This window comes from Chiloscyllium plagiosum, unplaced genomic scaffold (assembly GCF_037043375.1).
Source record: "Chiloscyllium plagiosum isolate Xiang-an unplaced genomic scaffold, Cpla_swu_hap1 HiC_scaffold_2, whole genome shotgun sequence".
Classification (NCBI taxonomy): Eukaryota; Metazoa; Chordata; class Chondrichthyes; order Orectolobiformes; family Hemiscylliidae; genus Chiloscyllium; species Chiloscyllium plagiosum.
The window spans coordinates 24,785,243-24,808,391 of record NW_028270140.1 but is presented as its reverse complement, the minus strand read 5'-3'; the positions used below and the strand labels follow the sequence as shown (position 1 = coordinate 24,808,391).

At 40.4% G+C, this 23,149-nt stretch overlaps 1 protein-coding gene across 17 annotated transcripts in view; it reads left to right on the top strand.

Annotated features, from left to right (window-relative positions):
* LOC122563699 (adhesion G protein-coupled receptor L3) overlaps positions 1–23,149 on the top strand; it is a 681,177-nt gene that overhangs the window by 187,089 nt on the left and 470,939 nt on the right. Inside the window, exon 3 of one of the 17 annotated variants that reach the window (XM_087995289.1) lies at positions 8,853–8,956. The exons of the other annotated variants lie outside the window; for them this stretch is intronic. The gene's annotated coding sequence lies outside the window, so the exon portion shown is untranslated. The remainder of the gene's footprint in view (positions 1–8,852; positions 8,957–23,149) is intronic. 17 annotated transcript variants of the gene reach the window in all.

Sequence of the window (23,149 nt, the reverse complement as noted above, 5' to 3'; positions counted from 1 at the left end):
TTCCCAAGGAAAGAATATTTTTCTTGTGATGCTGGCACTGTGACTTTTATATCACATCAACACTCTTAGCCAAGAAGCATCGACTTATCATTTTTATTTTAATCCACTTCTATCAAGCGATCAGAATTGTGCACATACATATTTCCATTGTGCCCACTTCTTTGGAATTTGAACAACCCAGTCAGGGGACACATTCTGATTTTCCGTTTGGCTGATATTTGTTTCACTTAGTCAAGGTAGTAGTTTTCTTTCTTAACAACCTGTGTCTATGTTTTTCAACAATCTCCAGAAGTCATGGATGTTTTCTGGGATGCATAAGACACAACAAAGGAAATTTTAAGAAAAGTCTCTTTTAACAGTTGAAAATTGGTGAAATGGTTGAGATGAAGCAAAAGTATTAATGAAATTGCCCATGTTCCCTCATCTTCCCTCTCCTTGTTGTGACAGTTTAATTAAACACAGGTTGCAGGAGCTATGATGAATTTTCTAGTTTGATTTGTTTTACTTGAAAGTGATGCTTATTGGCATCATACTCATTAATACAGAGGCTCAAAAGATTCCAGCATCAATGAGGTCAGTTGGCCCTTTTTGTCCTTGCTAGCTCCAGTAAGAACAACTCACCTAATCCTATCCTTTTTGTAAGCATTGCTCTTTTTTCTCTTCAAATAATGATCAAATTCTTTTTTGAAAGCCATACTTGAATCTGCCTCTGGCACACACTTGGGCAGTACAATCTAGAGTACATTGTTAAATGTAAAAAAAAAAGTTCTCCATCATATCAACCTTGCTTCTGTTGCCAATCACATTAAGTCAGTGCCCTGTAGTTCTGGACCCTTCTGCCAGAGGGGACAATGTCTCCCTATCTGCTCCGTTTGGACGCCTTGATCAAATCTCCTTGTAATCTCCTCATCTCCAAGGAAAACAGCTGCAATGTCTCCAGCATTTACTCATAACTGAAGCTGCTTATTGTTGGAATCATTCTTATGATTTTCCGAGTGTCTGTTTAATGCTTTCACATCTTCCCTGATGTGTGGTCCCCAGAATTGGACTCAATACTCCAATTGTGGCCAAAACTAGTATTTTATGGCAATTAATAAAAAAAACTTTCTCGCTTTTGAATTGCATGCCTCTATTGAAATGTTATATGCTTTATTAGATGGCTTCTTAAACTATTGCACTGACATACTCAATTCCCTTTGCTCCTACTCCCCTGTAGAGTCATACCTTTTATTAGTCTTTTCACATTCTTCCTACCAAATGTATCCTCTATCTGCACAAAATTTCGTCTCTCCTGTGCACATCTTCCACTCGCTTGTCTATGTCTTTTTGAAGGTTAAACTCGTCTCCTTCACTGGTTACGATATTTGAAAGTTTTGAGAGTTCAGATTTTGAAATTGTGCCTAAACCTGGCTCATTGCTTTACACCAAGAAAAACAACAAGTACATTTATGGGCCCCCACTCTTGATCTTTTTCCAGTCAAAAATCCAACTGCTCATCAGTACCTACTGTTTCATCAAATCATTCAGCCAATATCTTCACAAGTCGTTTTTAAAAGATTTTTCTCTACTCTATTCTGTACTTGCTGGATTTATCCTCGATGCCATTTCTGCACAAGCGTATAACTTATTCAATTATCCAGTCCTCAGGTAGCATTCCTGTATCTATGGAGGGATGTATGTTTTTGGCCAGTGCGCCGACAATTTAGTGTTAATTCCCTCATTATCCTTGGATGTATCTAATTTGGTCCAGGTGACTTATCACGATTAAATATAGCTGCCTCAGTCCCTAATCTTATTTGGCACAGAGCAAACAAACCCAAAAACTGATAGCTTTTTCAGGCTGAGACCTCTTCAAGATCACTGTCTGGTATAATTGCACAATTCAGTTTTTTTTTACAGAATTGAGACTTTGCATTTAACTGCGTAGTTGGCATGTGCACTAGGTTAAAAAGTGAACAACCTGACAGATTAAATGTAGCTATTTATTGTTGTGTGGGGCATTGAGTGCATATTTTACTCTGCTTCTCTGGGAAAAGGGAAGCTATTATTTCTTTCAGCCTCGGAACTAGTTATATCATAGCAACTGAAAAATGGTGATCATTTTAAAAGGGCACCTAGCAAATGATATGCAAATTCTTTTTGATTTCAAATGAAATCAGTTTGAAGTCATATGCTGTACAAAAAAAAGTTACTGTGAACCAAGCTTGTGAAGCACATGGCCTTTGCTCACCCATCAATAAACAATCAAGCTGTGCAGAATTCTCTTCTCTGGAAAGAATAAGACAAAGAGGAAATCTGACGTTGCATTTTAAATTAAAAAGACATTTGATAGAATAGATATGAACCATATGTCCCCATTTATGTAGGAAATTTCAGCAGAAGGGGATAGCGATATGAGATCAAATGAAGAATTTACAATGATTTTTTAAACTGTACAGAATGTGGAAAATTTTGTATATAAAGTTCGTGAGACAAGGAGAAAGTGAGGACTGCAGATGCTGGAGATCAGAGTCGAGAGTGTGGTGCTGGAAAAGCACAGCAGGTCAGGCAGTATCTAAGGGGCAGGAGAATTGACATTTCTGTCATAAGCCCTTCATCAGGAAATGTGTGAAACGTACAACTTCAATGAATTTCAGAGTGGGGTGTGCTAAGGCCAGACTAATGAGGGGTGGGTACTTTTGTTACATGGAGGGTGTTGTGTGTATGGAATGAGCTGCCAGAGGAAATAGTAGAGGCGGGGACAATTACAACATTTAACAGACATTTTGACAGGTACATGATGAGGAGAAGTTTAGAAGGATAAGGGCCAGACACTGGCAAATGGGACTAGTTCAGTTTAGGATATCTGACCGGTATAGGCCAGTTGGACTGAAGGGTCTGTTTCCATGCTGTATGATTCTAGGACTCTATGAGAAAGAAATGACTAGAGTGATGAAAAAGTTAATTAGAGGTGGAGGAAGCTATTAACACAGGCATAGATCAGATAAGTCAAATGACCTGTTGACGTCGGTTTCCTGTAATAATCCAGTTGTCATACTAAAAATAATTTAAAGTGTTCAAATTTAACACTGTGAATTTGTGGCTTGGGTGTAATATCTTAGGGATATGCAGTTTTGATTTGGAGCCTATTGAGGGAACAAGATCCATCTTGATAAATATGCACACATATGTTATCTATTTTGTCATTGTTAAGAAGTAAACCAGAATGATATTGCAGATATAAGGCAGTTTCTGATGTCCAAAGATTCTGTATCACGTTTTACTCAATTTGTCACTTTTATAGGTCATGACTCTGTAAGTATCGAAGGTGTGGAATGAGCAGAAGGGCAATGAAAAGTGATCATTTTCTTTTAGTACTGACAAGCAGATGCTGCTCTCCTTCAAATATGCCATGGGATGTTTCACATGCAACCTACTTTGCATTTAACATTGTATCCAAAAGAAAAGACATTTAGTTATGCATCACTCTTTTTGGAGTGCACTAAAACTACCATCTGAGGACCTATGCCAAGGTTGAAGACTGGAAGTTGAACTAACCCCATGCTGAGTAAAATATAAGATGCTGTGATTATGGGTATGTTCACCAAGCTGGGAAGTTGATTTGCAGATGTTTTGCTCCTGTCTAGGTGACATCTTCGGTGCTTTGGAGCCTCCTGTCAAGCGCTGCTGTACTGGGCCTTCTGGAATTTATTTGGTTCTGTTCCTGCTGCTTCTGATTTCCGTTTTCGGTTGATTATGTCGTGGCCGGTATATTGGGTCTAGGTCTATGTGTTTGTTAATGGAGTCCGTGGCTGAATGCCATGATTCTAGAAATTCTCTGGCTATCCTTTGTTTAGCTTGTCCTATGATTGTTGTGTTGTCCCGGTTGAATTTGTGGTCCTGTCATCTGTGTATGTGGCTAAAAGGGACAACTGGTCATGGCGTTTAGTGGCTAGTTAGTGCTCATGGTTGTCATGAGGACACTGTTCAAAAGGGCTCCCAAGCACTGCAGCACTCCTGACATGAAGAGAAGAACACCTCTACAGAGTTTTCACCAAGAATGGATACCCCCACAACCTTGTCTGCAGAGGTCCAACAGACAAACAACACGATGAAGACATGCCATGACCCAACATGCGAGCCATGTCACCTGATATACAAAAATCTCAGAACTGACAGCCAGATTTCTCCAGCCAATCTGGTTAATGACCTAAACAGACCACCACGCTCAGACAAGAACTCACCAGGACAAAAGACCATACACCCATTATGTGCAAGATTAACATAATTGACACGATTCACTGCAAAGACTGCATGAATCATATAGGACAAACAGGCAGACAGCTAGCAATCCGCATCCACAATCAACAACTAGCCACTAAACGCCACGACCAGCTATCCGTAGTAAGCATGCACACAGATGACGACGACAAATTCGACTGGGGCAACACAGTGATCATAGGACAAACTAAACAGAGGGTCTCCGTATAATTTCTAGAAGCGTGACATTCATTCACAGACTCCATCAACAAATGCATAGACCTAGACCCAATACACCGGCCACTACAACGAACAACCAGAACCGGCAATTGGAAGCTGCAGGAATGAAACCAAGTAAATTCCATGTGACACAGTACAGCAGCGCTCCACATCTCCAAAGTACTGAAGATGACACCTAGACAGGTGATGAAATCAACTTGCCAGCTCGGCGAACATACCCACAACTATGGCACCTGACCCACAAATCTTTACGCAAACCTTGAAAATCTAACATGGTCACCAACAGGCCATCAATTTTTATCTGAATCCTTCAGCAGAGCTGGACTTTAGATTCATACTTATTTGTATAAAAGCAAAATATAGCAGATGCTAGAAATCCAAAGTAAAAAAAGAAATTCCTGGACAATCTCAACAGGTCAGGCGGCATCTGCGGAGAGAGAAACATGTTAATGTTTTGAGTTTGATATGACTCTTCAGAACTGAAAAGAGCTGGAAAACATGTTTTAAATGCTGCGCACAGAGGGGAGGAGGAGTAAGTGGAATAGATTGTAAAATTGACAGACCAAAGGACACAGAGACTGCTAATGGTAGTAAAGGAGTGATAGAGATGTAAATGATAGGTGTGAAAAGGAGAAAATGCATTCCCTCTGCTAAGAGCAAAGCCGGTAAGACATAAATAAGACATGATTGGGGTAGCAGGTAGGAATCAAAATTAAGGACAGAGGTCATGCTCTGAAGGTGTTCTCAATGCTGAGTCCTTGAGACTAAAAGGTGCCTTTGTGGAAAATGAGGTATTGTTCCTCCAGTGTATCATGTTTTTTGGAACACTGTTTAAATCATTTTTGCAAACACTTCATCAAATGCAAGGAGGAAAATGGAAAGGAAATATGTGAACAAGCCGAAAGGTTAAAATAGAAATCTCACAGAGAGGCAAGTAGAACCACTTCAAGATGGAAGAGAACTGGCAATGAGTTCAACACTGGAAAAAAAAAGCAAAATACTGTAGATGCTTGAATTTAAAATTAGAAAAAGAGAAAATGCTGAAGAAACTCAGCAGATCTGGCAGCATCTGTGGAGAGAAAACCATAATTAATGTTTCAGCTCCGTTATGACTCTTCTTGGGAAGTTTATTTCAGATCTCCAGCATCCACAGTGTTGTGTGATTTTTGACTTTGTTTACCTCAGTCCAACACCGGCACCTTCACATCATGACCTCTCAGCTTTTGTGTGTGATGACTAACCAGGGAAGTTTCATAAGCTGATGTTTCAGCATCGTCATTGACAAAGTGATATTTTTTTTCCCCTGTCTGAGCTGTTGTGTTTCTGCATTTTCTCTTTTTTTTAATTTCAGATTTCTAGCATCTACAGTATTTGCTTACATAGGTTCAAAGCAATGTTTAACAGAGTTCAGAAAAAGGGTATTCTGTTAAAAGGATTGAAGTAAGCACTAACAGGCCTCTCAGGATAAATAAAGATAAAAAAAGGTGCAATTGAGGGTTAAGAAAGAGGCAAACGTGAAGTACATATTAGAAGGGTGCATGTTGGGGGAGAATATAAAGAGATTGAGAGAAGTTTTTTTTTAAAAAAAGGCAAAGATGAACTATAATGTGCAGGAGTATAAAATAAAATAATAAAATGTTTTACAGGCATATCTTTTTTTTAAAAAATACGACTGTACTAGGATCAGACCATTAAGGGATAGAGAGAATATTACCCCAGATAATGATGGATGACAAGAAATATTAAACAATTATTTTGCTTCAGTATTTACCAGGGAGAATAGAACAGGAGGTCATGACACTGAAAGATGAAATGTGCAATGAGATAAGTGCATTTTATTTTAGAAAAAGGTGATGCATTGAGTTAATTAAGTAACTCAGAGAGGACTTAACCTGGTGAGAATGGATTGCTTTCACGTATTTTGGAAAATTCTCAGGAAGAGATAGCAGAGGCATTATTGCTGATTTCTTCATTACTCATGAAAAAAATGTTACCAAATGGCTAGATGATAGCTCATGTTCTGTCATCCTAAAGGTAGGATTTACATGTGCAAGGAATTTGTGACCAGTCAGCTTAACATTGGGATGGGGAAAATATGAAATCTTTGCAAAAGGAATTTATAGAAGAACATATAAGAATGAAAACAAAATTTGGCATGGATTTCAAAAAGGACCAATCTTTTGGATTGTTTAAAGAGGTAACAATAAATGATGATAATGCAGTAAATATAATTTATCTGAATTTTCAAAAGATCTTTGCAAATGTGTATCTTGATGGACTGATGGATCAGTTTAGAGAAAATGAAGTTGGGGGTTTGATAAGTGGCAGAATGAATTGTCACCTGTCTTCAAGTTAGAAAGCAGGCAGTGGGAGTAGAGGGTACTAATTCAAGGAGGAACCTCCTGATCCAGGAAGCGACAAGTTAGAAGGTGGGAAGGGCATTTAATAAGATATAGGAGGAGCTATCCTTGATCCTGGCTTTCTTTCTTTTCTGACAGAAGTAAATTTCTGGTAGAAATGTCCAAGACCAACATACCTGCCCCTTCATTATTTGGTTCCCTCAAGTGACCAATTAATGATCTCTGAAGAGCTTCACCCTCTCACTGTTGGGATTGTCCAAGCTGCAAGCTGGTGGAGGAATGTGAGCAGCTTGTCAACTTGGAGTGTAAATGGTCATGTGGAGTAAAAGTACTCCGTGTCTAGTTAGAAGCCTGTGCATAGGGCTTGGGAATGGCCACTAAGTGCTGTTCCACTCTAACCTCCTACTCTAAACATTTCCTCTGAATTTCTATAAAACACAAATTAGTGGATTGTGTCCACTGCCTGAACCACTATTTTCCTGGGGTCAGATATAGCGTTTGATTTAAGTAATGCTCCTGAGCACAGCAGTTGATGGCCTCATACTGACATCTCCCCTGCCCTTTTGGAAATCTGACTCCTAATGAATGCCTATTGGGTCCTCTTGAGTGCTTGTTGGATAGAAGATGTGATAGTGGGGACCCTTCCACCTAAGAATCAACAGGTGTCTCGGTGTTGTTTCAGGCAATACCTGAAGCACCTGCCAAATTCTGAGGATTTCTTCCTACGAATGGGAGGAAGTGGGGAAAGGAAATGCTGGGATCACTGCTGTCTACAATTTACATGAACTGTTGTGGTGGCAAAGTCAGTGTGAAGGGTGACTGCAATAAACTACAGGGGATGATTAAAAAAACTCGTTGAATGGCTAAATGAATGACAAATGAAGTTCAATACTGATAGATATGATGGGTTACATTTTGGTCAGAAGAACAAGGAGGTCATTAAATGCTCATAATGTGATGGTTTAAGTGTGGTAGAAGTGTGGTCAATAAAAAACTGTGCCATAGGTTTAAAAAAACTCAATCATTCAGCTCTGTTTCGAAAGGAATAGAACTGAAAAGTAAGTGAGTTATAAAAAACCTAAATGGTGCCTTGGTTGAACCACGTTCGAATACTGAGATGAGTTCTGGTGATGATATGATAGAATATAAAGGAACAAAAAGGATGCAGAGAAGATTTACAAGGATGCTCCTAGAAATGTGTAGACATAGATATCGTTACAGGATTGACAAGGTTGGCCTCTCTTTATTGTTGTAAAAAGAAGGCCGAGGAGTTACCCAATAGACATCTTTAAAATTAGAAAATATTTTGATGGGTGAATACTGAGAGACTGTCTCCTTTTGTGGGGAAAAACATAACTAGTGGCCTTCAATATAAGGTGAAATGTAAAGTCGCCGTAGTCCTAGCAGACTATGGGACTGCTTTCTCATTACAGAGAGAGAGAGAGAGAGATTTCTCATGGTGGTTTAACCTGAGGGTCACCATACCGCAAGTGAGGGGATAGGTAGAGAAGAGTCTTTCATAGCCGTCTCAGTCAGTCCTGGAATTGAACCCATGCTGTTGGTATTATTCTGCATCACAAACCAGCTGTCCAGCCAACTGAGCTCAGTATAAGATGGTCACCAAGAATTCAGTCGGAAATTCAGAAGAAACCTCTTTACCTGAAGAGTGGTGAGAATTATGTAGTTGTTAGCACAGAAATTGCGTGAAGCAATGATATTGATGCATTTTAGAGAAGGCAGGATGAGTATTTGAGAGAGAAGTTAATAGATGATATCTGAAATGGGGCATAAACTCCATCATGGGCTGTTTGGGCTAAATGGTCTGTTTTTGTGCTGTTTGTCTGATGTAATTCTGGACCCATACTGTTTTACCTGAGGAGTGTTGATTGCAAATTTAACCTCTGTGGATTAGCAGCCCCACATGGGCATGACAATGGTCTGAGAGCTTGAGGCATTCAGTAAATCAGTGTCACATTTGAAGTGCAGTTGCTCATTTTACTTTCTCATTTTCAGTGATTTGAGATGAATACAGATGATTCAGGACTGAGGAAGCAAGTTGAAACATCTGTGAGACTATTTCATAGAACGAGGATTGAATGAAGAACCAAAGTAACTTGGTAGGTTGCTGCAGGATCTAGTTCATCATCAGTGTGGAACAAAAGCTGCTACTGCTGCAAGTTTGCAAACCAGAGAAGGAAAAACCTGAAGTAGATGAGATAGAATATCAACGTCATTTATCACAGTCCATGTGTTTATTGGCCAATCACCTGAAACCCAGAGATCCAGATTCAATGTTGTAAGAATATTAGATGATCTTCTAATTGTGAAGAATATTTTTGTGGATGAACTGAAGAGTCGGAAGTTTCAAGGTTAATTTGTCGTCTTGGCTCATGCAAGATAATGTGCATTACAATTTTTTGAGTAATTACATTTCAGATAATTTAAGGGCTACATAAGCTTTGTGATAGCCTGATCAGTCTCAGAAAATATGCATGTTTTATTTGAGATTCTCAGCTACAAAGTGAAACACACAAAATATGTAAACTGGAATTAGGAGATCAGTTGGGAGTGGGAACTGATGGCATTTATTTGACGGTTTGTTTTGCTATACTGCTCTGAATTATTGCTTTTTTTGGATCATGTTCTGTTGAAATTATTTACCACCCACATCTTCCAGTTATCTCCTGATCCATTGCTTGACAGGGATATAAAGAGATAAAACATATAAATAAGCTTAAGAGCATTCCCAGAATATTCAACAATAGACAAAGTCACAGAAAAGCCTGACGTATTCCTGCCTGTTACCAATGTGGCATGTTTTTAAGTTGATGAATTGCTGCTGAATAATTGATTGATTGTTATTCCTGAGTCCTCCTTCCTGTCCACATGTTCCTACGTTAGTGTGCTACTCCCTGCATGATCAGCTAATCCAAAGACGGATGGAATCTGGCACTGGATGAAACATCTGTAATTCCCCTTCCAATGTCACTGGGGTGTACCTACCAGCCTTATGCATTGCAGCAAGTCAAAAAATGAGAACATCACAACCACTTCGGGGCAATTGGGCTGGGCTGTAAGTGTTGGCCTTGCCAGAGAAGCCCATGTTCCCTGAGGAAACAAAAATAATGCTGTATGCCTTCATCTAGGCATTTAATTGTTGGATTGGGTTATCCAGAAACTTTAAAAGGAAGACTGTTGTGTAACTGTTCTAACAAACACAACATTCCATTTTCTCATGGTTGGTCATCATTTTCCATCTGGAGCCTTGTGCAATTCTTCTACTTTGCTTTTTTTTCCCCCAAAGCCTGAGGCCTTGCTGTACCTGGCTGCACTGGTCCATTCTGTTCAGCTGTCAGCAGGAACAGTATAGCATTATGCAGGTCCATGTGTGCTTTCCTAGCAGAAGGTATAACCTGAGCTTCAGATTAAAGTGCAATGCAGCAATATCTTCAACATCGTTACATTTGCAGTGAGTAAGTCGACCATATCATAAAGAGAAATCAAACTTTGACATGTGGTGGTGTAAGAGGCAATTGTGACAGACGATGGAGCGAGGTCATCCCAAGCAACAGAAAGCTAGCCCCGTTCAGGTACCAAGCCTGATCAGTCTCAGAAAATATGCATGTTTTATTTGAGATTGTCAGCTACAAAGTGAAACACACAAAATGTGTAAACTGGAATCAGAAGATCAGTTGGGAGTGGAAACTGATGGCATTTATTTGATGGTTTGTTTTCCTTTACAGCTCTAAATTATTGCCTTTTTTGTCTGTTCAGTCCAGTTCTATTGCAATGAGAACAGCCATCTTTTTTGTTTGCACAATGTGGTCTTAAGACCTCTTTCACTTGATCAACCTCTGTAATAAACCAACTGTGATGAGTGCCAATCCCTTCGTTTGTGCTTATATTATTCTGAGATATGAAAGGAAAAAGAAATTTGCACTCATGTCTTTCATGACCACAGGATGTCGCAGTCCCTTGAAGGCAGTGAAGTACCTTTAAAGTATGTGTTATTATTGGGAAATCTCTCTAGATACAATGGAACTGAAATACTGCTGATATCTTTGTTGAGGTTTATGTTTTTTTTGTACTGCTTCCTCCTCCTGGTGTTTGTTCATACTTGCTCTATTCTACATTTCTGGTGTTGTGCTTGTACTTGGAATGTGTACTCAGCAACAAAAATGAAGTTGCTAGTTGTGGAAATCTCTTGGGACAGAAGTGCAACTCTGCCTCCTTTTGAAAGGCCAAGAGATGGTCATAAGAGCATGTGCACACTCATGTGCCACATTGACTGTCTGGCATATAGAATCTAGCAGCAGGGGCACCTTAATTCTGTGGTCACAGAAGGGATTTTAGGGTAGCTGTTGTTGAATTGAGATCTGGACAAAACAATGATTCCTGTAATGTTTTACCCATGCAAGTTGCATCTGAAGAAGGAAATCTGTTGTACTGAAAACCAAGGCCTCCATTTGTTGCTGAGATTTGAACAGTGTTGGTAAAGCGACCCTCCTCTCAGAGGATAGTGGTATATATAAGCACAAGTGAAACAGGAGCAGCAGTGGGTCATTTAGACTCACAAACCTGTTCAGCTAATCAATAAGATCTTGAGCCATTGCAATTTTTATGCAGATAACATTCCCACAATGGTGACAACATTTCTTTCACTGTTTTAGTATAGTATGAAATCCTAACTAGAATTGCCAAATGAAATTTGACACTGAGCAATAGAAACAATATTAGAATGGTTTCCCCCCCAAAAAATATTGCTCAGTAGTAGTTTTTAAGAAGTGTGTTAAAAGAGCTGGAGGAGAGACCTGGGTGGGAAATTCCTTACCTTGGGGTCAAATTAGAATGGTGAATAATTTTCTGTGAAATCTGCAAGTGATAAATGCTGCCATAATATTGTTGTTTTGTCACTATTTGGTAATACAGGCCACTAAAATTTCAGATCTTGCCTCAGGTGCAGGATGTCCTGGAGCTACCTTGGAAAATTATAGAATAGTTACAACATTGAAGAATCCATTTGTCCTGTCATCTCTGGTGACTGTCCGAAGGAAAAAGTCTTCCATTATCACTCCAATGCCTTTTCCCAGTAACCTTGCTCATTTTTTCTTTCTGAATAATAACCCAGTTGCCTTTGGAATGTCTTGAATGAACCTTCTTCCGCCACATTCTCAGGCAGAGTGCCATTGCTTCTTTTTCCAATTACTTTAAGCCTGTGCCATCTGCTTTTTGATCCTTCCATTGATGTGGACAGTTTCCCCTTGTGTACTCTCTTCAAACCGCTGAGGATTTTGCATACCTCAATCAATTCTCCTTTCAAGTTTCTTAAAGCCGAGGAGAACAGTGCCAACTTCTCCATTCAGTGTAACCAGTTTTAGGGATTCAAAACTATATTCTCATTCTTTTCTGTAAAACCTCCATATTCTTTCCTAAAGTGTGTTGAAGCCAGGATGATGTTACAATATGCAGTTCTAAAACTAAAGTAAGTGCAAGAATAGTCACTACGTACCCCCAGATCAGCACTGATTAGTTTTGTATCTGTGTCCTGAAGCATAAGTGGCTTAACAGAACTAATTAATTGAGGTGTATTACAAAACTCTAAGAGATTAAGATTCCAAAGTTAATTAAGCCAATAAATGTAACGTGCAGCAGAGAGCTTCAGGAAACGGGAGTATTGGGCAACTGCGAAGAAAGAGTCAAGTCTAAACCACTGGATATTTAATGTGCTTGCTTTTGCTGCTGTTGATGTTGGCTGGTAAATGTGGTTAACAAAGCTGTTCTTTTGTTCTGAATCTCAGTCACAGCTATCAAATGAATTGACTATCTATAGTCTGGATTCTGGATTAGTGGTGCTGGAAGAGCACAGCACTTTCCCTTGCCACCGCAGGAACTGTAAAACCTGCGCCCACACCTCCTCCCTCACCTCTATCCAAGGCCCTAAAGGAGCCTTCCACATCCGTCAAAGTTTTACCTCCACATCCACTAATATCATTTATTGTATCCGTTGCTCCTGCTGCGGTCTCCTCTACATTGGGGAGACTGGACGCCTCCTAGCAGAGCGCTTTAGGCAACATCTCTGGGACACCCGCACCAATCAACCACACCGCCCCGTGGCCCAACATTTCAACTCCCCCTCCCACTCTGCCGAGGACATGGAGGTCCTGGGCCTCCTTCACTGCTGCTCTCTCACCGCCAGACGCCTGGAGGAAGAATGTCTCATCTTCCGCCTCGGAACACTTCAACCCCAGGGCATCAATGTGGACTTCAACAGTTTCCTCATTTCCCCTTCCCCCACCTCACCCCAGTTCTAAACTTCCAGCTCAGCACTATCCCCATGACTTGTCTGGACTTGTCCTACCTGCCTATCTCCTTTTCCACCTATCCACTCCACCCTCTCCTCCCTGACCTATCACCTTCATTCCCTCCCCCACTCACCCATTGTACTCTATGCTACTTTCTCCCCATCCCCACCCTCCTCTAGCTTATCTCTCCACACTTCAGGCTCACTGCCTTTATTCCTGATGAAGGGCTTTTGCCCGAAACGTCGATTTCGAAGCTCCTTGGATGCTGCCTGAACTGCTGTGCTCTTCCAGCACCACTAATCCAGAATCTAGTTTCCAGCATCTGCAGTCATTGTTTTTACCTTATCTATAGTCTGGAGTCGATCAAAGGGATATACAAATACTTGTATTTATTTGGTGTTTTGTAATACAATAAAATACTTCTCTGGAGCATTAAAAACAAATTGGCACAGAAACACACAAAAATATATCAGGGCAGATGATCAAAGGCTAGGTGGCAAAGGATGATTTTAAGTGCTTTTAACAAAGAAAGAGGAGGAAAGAGGGGAAGAGGTTTCAGGACAGAATGCCAAAGCCCTCTACTCTTGGCATTTGAAGAAAGGTATAGTTATAATTGGTGGAAATGATTAAAATCTGAGTTGCTAAGAAGGCTAGAATGTTAGCAGTGCAAATAACTCGGAGGGTTTTGGGTTGGTGGAGATTATAGAGATATGGAGGGATTTGAAAAGCAGAGCTGAGAACTTTGAAAGCAAAGTGTTTCTTATTCGGGATGTATCTCAGTGAGCAAGCTGATGTTTGGTGTACAGGGCTTGGTGTGAGTTATAAAATTTGGAGGCATTTTTGATCAGGATATTGGGAGAACTCCTGATTGTTGATGACATGCGATCTTTGACAGAAAGGAAAAAGGAACCATGGTTTAATGTTTTAGTGGAAAGATAATACTTCCGATCATATTGTTGCCATTGCCAACCTGGATTATGGGCTCCAACTGGAGTAGAGCTTGAACCCATGAGAGTGAACTGAACTATGTCAATGTAGATAATAACATGATTGACAGGTTTGATTGAGTCATCATTTTGCTGCTTCTTTGATTAAAAAAAATTGTTTGGAACCAAATTGTGAGTACAGAAAGTAAATACATTGACATGTTTGTCACTGCACTTAATGTAGTGCATGTGTTTCTCCTTCACTGCACTTAATGTAGTGCATGTGTTTCTCCTTCATCAACGGTGGACTATTACTGCAGGGGAGTCTTCAAATTGTTTAACTTTTGCTCTCTGATCCAAAATATTATTGCATCAAGGAAAGAACAAAATATTTTATTTTTTCAACTCCCACCTAGCTGGATTAAAATCTATTTTCGGCTAAAAGTGATGTGTGTCTGTTTTTCAAGTTATTTGTTTGAATTTATTTTTTGCCTTAGCTATTTCAAATGTGCTAAAATATATACACACACACGCACACACACACACACATAAAACTCTAAGTAACATAGAGCGATGTGACATAAGAGTCTTACTAATCCAGAAAAATGCACGTGAAAAGATCCAGGTTGGTTGCTAATGGAACAAAAAATCAAAATTGCTGGAAAAACTCAGCAGGTCTGGCAGCATCTATGGAGAGAAATCAGTGTGAACATTTCAGGTCGAGTGACCCTAATTCAGTTGTTTAGTTCCCTTCAGTTCTGAAGAAGGGTCACTGCACCTGAAATGTTCAGTCTGATTTCTCTCCATAGATGCTGCCAGACCTGCTGAGTTTTCCCAGCAATTTCTGATGTTGTTTCTAATTTCCAGCAATCACAGTCCTTTTTATTTTAATGGAGTTGTTATGCTGTTTTGAATCACACAGTCACATGATTTAAGTGTTTGTACTTCAGTGCAATTTTTCGTAAAATAAATAAGGCTCACCATTGATTATCTAGATGAGAGTCTGACGTGGTTAGTGTTGGATGTGAAACCTTTTTTCCTACATTTTGTGTGAAGATGTTAAAATCAAGCGAGAGGGATGATCGACACCCCTCGCTTTAACCCCCTGGGTCACATCAAATGTTTATCACATTTTTTATCACATAGCACTACCATATTTCAATTAAACATAGATCTAATCAAAATTAAGGAACCAAATACAGGGTTTATTTCCATGAAAGTAAGAGGAATTCTATTAAGTACTTGTGAAGAAGAGTAAATCATAACATCAAATATACACACACTCACACATAGACACAATCACAGGTATTATTTGAAAAAGGGAAGTTGCTTGGTGCAATATAAATATAAAAATATGCAGTTTAAAACACTGTTGGACTTCTAGATTTGTGAGCATTGAACCTAGACCATGGCAATTTAGTTGATCTGTAAAGTACTTTTTTGGTGAGTAGATGTTTCTTCAGCAGACTTTATTACCGGTCTTGGTTTTCAAGACGACGAAAAGGAGAGAGAGAGAGAGAATCTTCCAGCTCTGTTGTTATTCATTTACTTTCTGTCTTCTACTCAGAAGCTGTTTTCCTGAAATATGGTTCATTTGTGTGTTCACATATCTGACATTATTATTTTTCAAGCTGGATAATTTGTAGGGGACTTTCATTCCAGTATGTGAAAATTCCACAAATCTTTTAATTACAACGAGATATCAGGCTTCCTTCTTAAGGATTTCTTCATGGGTTTCTTTCAACTGAGTTTATATCTTTTGATTAACATGCTAATTCTGGCTCAGACTGACTTTGTTTATCTCACATTATCTTTGAGTTTGCCTGAACGTGCTTGGGTGACCACTGCAGCCATCTTAAGTCAATGTTTCTCCTTTGTTCAAACCATTTCAGTGCATGAGTTGTCTCATGTCATTAAAATCAGGTGATTGAAGTTGAGAACTGTTAGTCCATTTATTTTAACCATCCTTGTGACCAAGATTACTGAATTCTTATGAAACATGACACATCTGAAGGAGTTAAAAACCACACAACACCAGGTTATAGTTGAAAAGGTTTATTTGGAAGCTCTAGCTTTTGGAACACTGCTCCTTCATCAACCACCTGATGAAGGAGCAGTGCTCCGAAAGCTAGTGTTTCCAACTAAACCTGTTGGATGATAACCTGGGCTGTGTGATTTTTAGCTGAAAATGTGTTGCTGGAAAAGCGCAGCAGGTCAGGCAGCATCCAAGGAGCAGGAGAATCGATGTTTCGGGCATGAGCCCTTCTTCAGGTTTGAGGAAAGTGTGTCCAGCAGGCGAAGATAAAATGTAGGGAGGAGGGACTTGGGGGAGGGGCATTGGAAATACGATAGGTGGAAGGAGGTCAAGGTGAGGGTGATAGGCCGGAGTGGGGGTGGGGGTGGAGAGGTCAGGAAGAAGATTGCAGGTTAGGAAGGCGGTGCTGAGTTCGAGGGTTGGGACTGAGACAAGGTGCGGGGAGGGGAAATGAGGAAACTAGAGAAATCTGAGTTCATCCCTTGTGGTTGGAGGGTTCCTAGGCAGAAGATGAGGCGCTCTTCCTTCAGCCGTCGTGTTGCTATGGTCTGGCGATGGAGGAGTCCAAGGACCTGCATGTCCTTGGTGGAGTGGGAGGGGGAGTTGAAGTGTTGAGCCACGGGGTGGTTGGGTTGGTTGGTCCGGGTGTCCCAGAGGTGTTCTCTGAAACGTTCCGCAAGTAGGCGGCCTGTCTTCCCAATATAGAAGAGGCCACATCGGATGCAGCAGATGCAGTAAATGATGTGTGTGGAGGTACAGGTGCATGGTCAGGGGGTAGTAGGAGGAGTGCTGGCGTTTAGCCTCGGTGTAAAGGTCGGTGCGCCAAACTACTACTGCGCCTTCCTTATCTGCCGGTTTGATAGTGCCGGTTCACTATCAAACCGGCAGATAAGGGAGGCGTGGTAGTAGTTTGGCGCACCGACCTTTACACCGCTGAGGATAAACGCCAGCTCACGGACACCTCCTCCTACTGCCCCCTTGACCATGCCCCTGCACATCCACACACATCATTTACTGCATCCGTTGCATCCGATGTGGCCTCCTCTATATTGGGGAGACAGGTCGCCTACATGCGGAACGTTTCAGAGAACACCTCTGGGACACCCGGACCAACCAACCCAACCACCCCGTGGCTCAACACTTCAACTCCCCCTCCCACTCCACCAAGGACATGCAGGTCCTTGGACTCCTCCATCGCCAGACCATAGCAACACGATGGCTGAAGGAAGAGCGCCTCATCTTCTGCCTAGGAACCCTCCAACCACAAGGGATGAACTCAGATTTCTCCAGTTTCCTCATTTTCCCCTCCCCGCACCTTGTCTCAGTCCCAACCCTTGAACTCAGCACCGCCTTCCTAACCTGCAATCTTCTTCCTGACCTCTCCGCCCCCACCACCACTCCGGCCTATCACCCTCACCTTGACTTCCTTCCACCTATTGCATTTCCAATGCCCCTCTCCCAAGTCCCTCCTCCCTCCATTTTATCTTAGCCTGCTGGACACACTTTCCTCATTCCTGAAGAAGGGCTCATGCCCGAAATGTCGATTCTCCTGCTCCTTGGATGCTGCCTGACCTGCTGCGCTTTTCCAGCAACACATTTTCAGCTCTGATCTCCAGCATCTGCAGTCCTCACTTTCTCCATGTGTGATTTTTAACTTTGTCCACCCCAATCTAACACTGATTCCTCCAAGTCGTGACACCTGAAGTATTAATTCTGTTTACTCTCCATAGGTGCTACTACATCTGCTGAGTGTTTATAATTTTTGCTTTTATCTCAGATTTCCAGTATCCATAGCATTTTAGTTTTGTATTCAAGTTTATGAATGTGCTGCTTGTGCAAGGCTTTTCTGATGGAGAATCCCCAGACTTGAAACAGTAACTCTGCTTTCTTCCCACAACCTGCTGATTCTGAGCAGCAATTTTTGTCTCTGTAATAGTTGAGAACGTTTTCTGGGATGAGCCAAAACTTCTTTTAATTGAATTTAGGTATTATTATTGCTGTGTACCTACTCTTGATTTTATTCCCTTTCTTCATCACTGGTTCTGTGTTTAATTTTGTCAATCACTTCAGGCATACTGTGCATCATGCAAAAATCTTGCTTGACACCAAGTTGAATCTCACGTCATATATCCTGTCCTTTGCCAAGTTCTTTTAGCTTCACCATGACAATATTGTTAGTCATCATCCATACCTCAGGTCTGTCTCAGCTGAAACTCTTGTCCTTTTTATTAACTCTGAAGTGGATAATTCCAGTAATTTCCAACCATCTAAAAACTACCTTGAGTGAAACCCTGTTTGCAATTTTATACTTAACCTCCCGTCTCTCACGCTAGCCTCCACTGCCTCCTGTACTTCAAGTCCATTAATTTCAAATCTTTGCTTTTAATCTGTTATTATATTTTTTCAATCTTCAGTCATTGAACTCTTGTGCGTATCTTGCCTTTCTCTGTGACATTAGGAAGCAGCACAATCATTAGCTGGGTTGTTTCTATGCAACCTAACCCTCTGGAAATCACTTCTTTTTCCTTTTCAATTGTGTCTCCATCTTCTACAAAACTGCTGTGGGCTCACCTTTTTGAATTTACACCTCCCGCAAATCCTTGGCAGTTCCACATGTCCATTTGTAAAATATCTTGTGTTTTGTAATATTAAAAACAGTTTTTAAACTTGCTTGGTTTATCATGTTTTTTTTTCTTTGCTGTGTTTTAAGATAATGGCTGATTCTTTTGATAATACTTAGAATGTCAAAGGTTGGAACTGTAAGAAGATGCTGTTGTTGCTGAAACAAATCAGGCTTTTCTGATGTGGTTAAATCCTTGATTACGGTACAATTAATGCAAGTAGTTTCCAAGCACAGTATTTTGTTCCCCATTCCAGATTATTTAGATTGTTTAACCGTGATAATATTTGGGTATTTAATATGGAAGCATCACTATAGTTCAGAATCTCCATTATTAGCTCTGAGGCATTACTGCAATTTTGCCTCATTTGAGGTGATAATCATCACCTCAGGGATCAGTGTGACCATAACTGCCGAGTTGGAATTTGATAATGAGCCCATTATCTACCTATCCATCCATCCATCCATCCATGTGACCTTTATTATGTTCTGAAGACATGTAGGTATATTCTGAGCTCGATTATTGCTTTGCAGTGGTTTCTAAGTAGCATTTGTGTTTTTTTTATCCAGTTGCCCAGAACTTCCTGATCTGTGCATTACATTCCAATCCTCGAAAAAGCCAAAATCCTGACCTCAGTATCTTATATTAGTTCTCAGAATAAGGATCGTCCATCCTGTGTTTGATAATCTTTCAGAAAGCATCATTTGAAAAAGTTGATTTATTTATAGCAACATTCTTATGTTTCAGTTAGTAATAAACAGTTAGCCCCATCTTTCCCATTAAGTAAGTTGATGGATATGTAGCAAATCAAATTTGTTGGGGATGGGGTATCATCATAAGGTACTTAGAAACAGGACTGGGTCATTCAGCTCCTTTGAGCCTGTTCCTCAGACACCTTCACTGATGAGTGAAGAGACCAATCCAAGAGAGAATAGTTCAGCTGCTTGTGCCCATGTGAAGTGCTTGTCAAGTATCTTTGTGAGTTGTTGTTTTACATGTTGGTGCCTCTGTAACAACTGGTGACAGTTGTTATGATAGCACATGCAAGGTGATTAGTTCCCTCTCTTGTTGGCTGGTATCTCCCAAGTGCGAAGATTAACTCTCAAGACCCATGCATCAATTTATGAGTATCCTTGCCACTAAAGATCCTTTGAATTTGGCCACATAAGCAGCATCAGTCCAGCATGATTTGTGCCAACGTAACTGGGAAATGTGACTTTGAGAGGACTGTTGAGTTAGTGATTTTCACTTGCCATGAAATTTCCACAATGCATCATGAGTGTGAAGATGAGCATTGTTGTGTTCCCTTTCCAGATAACTGTAGGTCATCTAGTTTCATAGCCATACAGTGAGAGCAACAGGCAGTGTATGCAAGGCTCTTGGTACTAAGACTCTGCTTGATCGTATTCCATGTTCGTGACAGAATTCAATCAGTAACATTGGTTTACATATCTATTTAATGTGTCGCAAACATCTGGATGCTCCAACCAACACCACATTGGCACCAATTCTTGCAATTTAAGTAAAACTATTGTCAGCCTAGAGAAATGATTTTGACTTCAAACAGATATGATTCAAATAATTTCTTTAAGGTACTTTCTTCACTACGTGATAGCATTTCCTCTCAGGACTCTGTAATTAGAACTGGGGAATATGACATGACTTATACATACAGATTCAAGATTTACCTTTTTTTTGTTATTTTGAAGCATTTTGTGCAATGTTACCTATTTTAAAAGTTAAATTAATATTATTATTGTAAAGTATTATTATTTTAAATCATTTGAGTGACTATTGTTCGTGCTGGGTCCAGGGAGGAATATTCATGTATTCCAGAGATGCTGGACAAAGTACCTAAATTTCAGCTGGTCAGGTTTGGATCTTGTATTTTTATTTGTTGGAAATTCAGCAACGGGAAACACATACTAGAATGATGTAACACCAGCTTGAGCAAGAGATAATAACTTGTCACGAGGAAGTTAAAAAAAGTAGTCTTAAATTCTTGGAAATATGTTGAGGTAGCAGCTCTGTCTACTTATTTGTCCTCACATGAGGGAAATGAGAAGTGAGCAGCTAGTTTGGATAGATTTAAATATAGCGTATCCTGCAATAACCAATTTCCGAATAGTGTGAGATTGGAATTTTCTCCCTTTTGTTTATGTATTAAGTCTGGCTGCTTCATCCAGCATATTTCATCACTCTTTCATTAGAGATGGGACTATTGGAATCCTTGGCAGCAAGATCTCAGGGCTGGATGCTACGCTGTTCTTCTGATAAGTTTGAAGGCAGGGGTCTTGTAAAATTCAGCTCCTGGCCTGCTTGCCGCCTACTCACCAAACTCCATCCATCTCCAATTTTAAAGAGTGTTGAGACATTCAGCAGCCTGCCTTTTAGGACACATGATGGTTACTCAAGGGTGTGATCTTGCCCTGTTACTCTTGTACTCACAGCAGGGCTAGCACTCATGATATATGCCAAGCTCAATAACATTAACCACTACTGATGCAGAACTGAGAGGAGGGGGAAGGTGCTAATCTACGCTTCCCTGGCCTCCCCTGGACCCTCAAACTCTACCCCAATTCCTCACTCTTTTTGACAGATTTGTTTGCCTGACTGCCCCCTCCCCAAATGATCTCGTCTTTGCTGAGGTCCGAGCTCCTTCCATTGCGAATGCCTGTATGCCCAGTAGTAGCCATTGTTTCCACTGACACTGCAAAGACTACAGCATTGCCAGCCATCCAATACTCCAGTGTTTTTTCAATGCTGAGCTCCTGCCAAGTTAAAGGCCAAAGTCTTACCTTAATCATGAGAGACACCGATAAGGGTGAAGAGTAAGCATCTTTTCCATAGGATAAGGGGAATTCAAAACTAGAGCACATAGGTCTAAGGGGAGAGGGGAAAGATTAAAAGGGACCTTGGGGGGCAACCTTTTCATGCAGAGGATGATGCATATATGGAATGAACTACCATAGGAAGTGGTAGTTACAGGTACAGTTACAACATTTGGACAGGTACATGAGTAGGAAAGCTTTAGAGGGATATGGGCCAAATGCAGACAAATGGGACTAATTTAGTTTGGGAAATCTAATTGGCATGGATATGTTGGACCAAAGGGTCTGTTTCCATGCTGAATGACTCTATGACTCTTTGATAACAAATCTTGTCTCTAGCATTAATTTACCAAAAGGTGGCTGTCACAATGGTGGTGTGCTTGCTGCTAACTATGAAGTCGAGTGATCTGAGGCCACAGTGCCCCTGGGAATTCAGCCCAGCTTGTACGCGATCATACACAGGGGAAATGCTCTCCAACTTCTGTCAGAATTTCTTGATGACCTTTTTTGTTTAACTTCTTAATATGGAAAAGGAAGTAGATGGTTTTAGAGAGTAAGGTTGGAAAGAAAAGGTCCACGAGGGAATTAAATGTTTGCACTTTAAGCATATGTTACAAAATAAAACCCAGCCCTTTGGGTAATAGAGTGAAAAATTGTTAATATCTTGAGATCTGTAGTTTGTCAATGTAGCAACATAATTACCCAAATGTTATGTTTTGTTAGTGGTTAGTAAACACTAATATCCAGGATATTATTGAATTCCATTGGTAAGGGTGAAGAATTTTGTCTTCAGTGCTTTTGGCAGTTCAGGTGCAAAGTCCGTTAACATTATGTTCCCTTTGCTAACGTTGCTTTTCAGCTATGTTTGTATATCAGTGTAAAGTCTGTCAAGAATCAGTCCAGTCCAGCAGTGTTGTAGAATGTAACGCTTTATTTGAAGGAGTGGATTTAAACATATCCAATATATTTTTAAAAATGGTGATTCTTTTTGAAGTAACTGAATCTGACTTTTAGAAAGCACTCTAATGAATATATTCTCGCTATGTGTTATTCAGTCCCTCAGTTTCCTTAGTGAATTGGAGAACTACCTGTTAAAGTCTTTCCACTCTAATTTTAAATTCTACACGAAGGCCTGAAAGCATATGAAATGAACAAACATGTGATAGGTCTGGCAATGTGATCACTTCTGAGAGTGGGACCAATCTTTTGATCCAATTTTTTTTAAACTGGTGTAAAAGACTGCTGAATCTCAATAAATACTGCATACTATCTGTATCTGAAATTCTTTGATTTGCATTAGTTTTTTGTGAACTTAGGGTCATACACTCACATAGCGTGGAAGCTGACCCTTCGGCCCAATGCATCCATGCTGACCAGGTTTCCTAAACTGAACTAGTTCCATTTGGCTCATATCCCTCTAAACCTTTCCTGTCCATGTACCTGTCCAAATGTCTTTTAAATGTTGTAATTGTAGCCACTTTACCACTTCCTCTGGCAGCACCTTCCATATACGCACCACCCTCTGTGTGAAAAAGTTACCTCTCATGTCCCTTTTAAATCTTTCCGCTCTCACCTCAAACCTATGCCCTCTAGTT